Raw genomic sequence first — 4,901 nt, 5'->3', positions numbered from 1 at the left:
TAGTCCCATAGAAAGTAAATTTAAAGGGGCCGTCCAACAGATTTCACGTTTTGGTAAATTGACAAAATAAAAAAAAAGGTTGTTTCAGATTCGAAAATTTTCGTTTTAGTTATGATAATTTTTAGGAACTAGTAATACTGACCATTTACCATGCTCTTAAATATCTATTATATGCATCTTTTGATGATTTGAAAACCTGAAAATTATAAAGCGTCGTGCGACGCGAAACGATTGAATAATTTGGAAAGTTCTGTTGTTGTCGTTTTATTTTGGGATACTACGGGGATTGCTTATATAGGTAAAAAATATGTATGTTCTAAGCGTGAGCATGGATGATCGAGTGGTCTAGACGGGAGACTGTTTACTCCAGGACTCCAGGGGTCAGTGGTTCGAGCCCTGTTGGGGAGGGTTACTTTTTTCTTTTTTGAAATTGTTTTCTTGTTGTATTTTTACTGGAGATTTTTAGTTCAAATTTTTAAATTTATCAATATGAAGCATTTAATGACAAGCTTCAATACATGCCAAAATCTGTTGGACGGCCCCTTTAAGACCTTTTTACTAGATTCAAATTTAAAGGCTTCATCTCCAACCCTTAGATACTGATGAGCAGCAAACGGCACTAAACCTGAAGCCTGTGCAGACAGAGGACGGCCACCTGTACAGATATCATAATTTAACATTCAAAAAACACTACCGAAATAGTACAATGTCATGTCGAGGGAAAATCGTTTAATTATCTCACCGCAAATGTTTGCTTACTCGGTAAGCACGTCTGAAGATCGTTTCTGAACGCCTGAATATGCTACCATTATTTGCCAGTTTGCTATATTTGCTTTTGTAAATTCAATTTATATCGAAATGACTTGTGCTAAAATGTGCCATTTACTACTCGCAATGAGATTTAAAAGACCCGCGTCATGCGAAAATGGGTCTTATGCCATATGCGCCCATCATAGCTTTAGCCCACACAGTCTGCGCGTCTCTCAGTCTTGTCAGGAGATACATAATGAGACAATAAAACACTAAGTGATTTTATAGCGGACAGCATCGCCTCTGATCAGACTACGCAAATGCACAGGCTGGGCTTGAGCTACGCTGGCCGAAACGCCATAAGACCCATTTTCGCATGACGTGGCTATGAATGTGTGATTTGAATGTTTCGAAAGAAAACTACGTGTTAAATATTAACATACAATATATCGATGGTGTAGTAAACTCATAATTAGCCATATGAGGACACATATGATGTGAACTCCCGAAGTATAATTTGTATCTACCAACACTAATGTGTGGTTTGACTATAATAACACACATTTCATGCGGTGGATATGCGACTTACAAGTGAAAACACACACACACAATAGTTAAACTTTTGTTTTCAATTTATTTATTTAGAAACGAAACGTTCAAACATTATTTCAAAGTCAGCATTTACGCCGACTACCTTTTTAAAAGATATTTCTTGTTATGTTTAGTTGTCTTTTTAATATTCGGTTTTAGCGATTATAAAGCATTTTTGATGTTGTCTATAGTATACCTCACGGACTCTAGATGGCACGGATATGAAACGGGACCGTATCGGCAAATATCTTGTTGAAACTGAGTCACGTGACCGTAACTATCGATCTTATATAATTAGCGTACATCAAACGATGAATGTTTTGACACCCGGTTTTTTTTAAGTATGCAAAGCCGAAAAATATCAAGCGGTTCCGCTATATACGCTGTCTCATATAAAATTAGCTGTTCGCAACGCGAACAACGTAAAACTATCTATTTTTATAGCAATTGTAAAATCATAGTCTCACTGCATTCACTTCGTTTTTAGCTGTATTGTAACGAATGGAATGCAAACTAAACTTTAAGTTATATCATCCATATTTCTGTATTTATACATTCGAATAACGCGTACAGCAAACATACATCTATCGGTAATGATATGAGCCTATATATCCGTCAACCATCTTGTTTCTAGGCTTAGCCGCATAATACGCATAGTAATGGTAATACTATATTCTGTGCATACATGTTAAATTACGTGGTAATATTTGCGATGAAAACACTTTAACATATATTTGAAGCAAAATGGTAAACAATATGTCAAACGCTGTCATTAAAGTATAAGAAAGTTAAGGTACATACCTGCGCTTAATATATTACGTGCATTTGATTGAGTCATGCAAAGCAATTGTCATAGATACCATAAGAACCGTTTTAAGTTGGTTAAAATTTGAAATTATTAAAATGCAGAGTATTCACGTTGGCATCTCTTTAATCTTTAAACTAATCACCTTTCTGTAACGAACGCGCATTTGAATCATCGACGCCAACCAATTTTTTTACGCAAGATTTTTTTTGTCCGCGCGTTATTCTAGCAGCATTTTTTTCCTGAAACACTATATAGTGTATAGTGTAAAAACTGTTAAAATCGTACACAGATTTGTACTAAAAGTATTTGTTCATATTAAAGAGGTTACATTTGCAGGGATGTGGCGTCATTTCCCTCTACCGACCCTTTTAACAAGATGCAATTGTGTTGAACCTTACCGAAGTGGCTTGGTTTCAACGCAATTGTATGGTTGCATGGTTTATCATTCTAGTTCGTTCAGCATGCTACTGTCAAATGACTGGCATATTAAACATATTGCTCTTTTCGGTTCTGTGTGTAAGATATTTTACATTAATGTCATTTTAACCGTATACGCTTATGCACGAAATGATGTTTATAACAATTATGTTGTTTGACAATATTTGCTATGCATTCGGTTAAACTAATGTATTTTGTAATTTGTAAGCGCGTTAGGCACTCAGTCGTTATGGCTTTTATTTAGGCAAAATTCACAGATCAACCTAAAATGTTCATGGCAACGCAAGTTTTATTTTAATATTTTTGAAAAGTGAATTGATATTGTGACTAAAAATATTGTCCGCTACTTTTTTACTTACGGCAATGGCCAATTATATGCATAATTCAAAGAAAAAAGTATACGGCGTTTGACGACATAAATATAAAGTCCCAACTTTCGGGATGCCTAAAAAGAACAGGGGATTCCCGACAAATTTATTTGAAAACCAAAAGCATAATTTAGATTTTGCTATCGATAACAAGTGCACTTAAACGCTACTACTACTACTACTACTACTGTTACAACAACTACTACTACTACTTCTACTACTACAACAACAACAACAACTACTACTACTACTACTACTGCTACAACAACAACAACTACTACTACTACTACTACTACTACTACTACTACTACTACTACTGCTACTACTACTACTACTACTACTACTACTACTACTACTACTACTACTACTACTACTACTACTACTACTACTACTACTACAACTACTACTACTACTTCTGCTACTACTTCTACTACTACTACTACTACTACTACTACTACTACTACTCTTACTACTACTACTTCTACTACTTCTTCTTTTGCACCATCACCACCACCGCCGCCGCCACCTCCGCCGCCACCACCATCACACCACCACACCACCACCACCACCACCACCACCACCACCATCACCACCACCACCACCACCACCACCACCACCACCACCACCACCACCACCACCACCACCACCACCACAACCACCACCACCACCACCATCACCACCACCACCACCACCACCACCACCACCACCACCACCACCACCACCACCCCTTCACCCTCCAGGCCCGAAAGACCTTAATGCCTACACAAGCCGCCAAATAACAACGACTATAACGACTATAAATTGGTTATCAAATTTCAAACACGATGGGCATGTAGTGCACGTCATAAATGTTAATACGATAATTCTATTATCATTAGGTTTTTATCCCATTTTCACCGCGACATTGACGGTATAACACGTTGTGGAATTTACTTTCTTGTATTCAACACTGTGGAATATACCTGTCGCGCGCACGGACTACTTTTTAAATGACGTCATGCGATATGCGCTAAAATTAGGTCGATATTGTTTGGTTCATTGATCGAATTATAAGGTCACCCATAAGAAGAAAATGTGCAAATTTTGCAGAAAAAAATATATATGACATATTCACCAAAAGAAATGTTGAAATAAAATATAAAATAACACGATTTTTGTTTTGTTATTTTTTATTTATATTTACTTTACCACTGAATGATTTTTCATAAGAAACAAAGTCGACAAAACTTAAGCACAAAATTATACGACCTTCAACCTTTAAATCTAGTCATATGACATAATTTTTCGCCATCCGTATAATGAATCAGCTGATTGATGGCGTCATAAATTGACATACTTATTGCTTCATTTTCCCCATTTTTTTGGACGATTTATTATAAACGCGACTTATTTCACATGTTTTCTACATGTACTGTATGTCGACATATCTGAATTGTCAATTGATCACATTTTCCTTATTTCGTGTAATGTGCATTGTTTATAACCAAAGCATATAATTTTGACATTTAACTTAAATATTAAGAATGTACAACAAGCCATACACATATCGCACAGTTCATGAATAATCTGCTATGTTTGCTTTCCTTTTTAATTCACGTAAGGCATAGAGCTGTGTAAAGTATAAGATGGTAAAAATAGCACCACACTGGAATTGGGAACGTCCAATTTTGTACACGGGTATTTTCTACTCATTTATCTGTTGTGTACTGGAATGTTTTCCATTCTTTGTGTATTTATTAGGGATGCAAGAGGTTAACCGGTTAACCGGTTAACCTACCGAACGACCAGTTAACCGGTTACATTTTCGTCAAAAGGTTAACCTGGGAACAAAATTGATTGTGTTTTTTTTTTATCGAATAACTTTTACATTTTTACTTTTTTCGCGTGACATACTGCCAAATTGCGCTGGCGACTAGTTAAAACAACATGCCGCACAGTCGACGGTA

This window comes from Dreissena polymorpha, chromosome 12, assembly GCF_020536995.1.
Source record: "Dreissena polymorpha isolate Duluth1 chromosome 12, UMN_Dpol_1.0, whole genome shotgun sequence".
Classification (NCBI taxonomy): Eukaryota; Metazoa; Mollusca; class Bivalvia; order Myida; family Dreissenidae; genus Dreissena; species Dreissena polymorpha.
Note: the sequence above shows the minus strand (reverse complement) of the source record.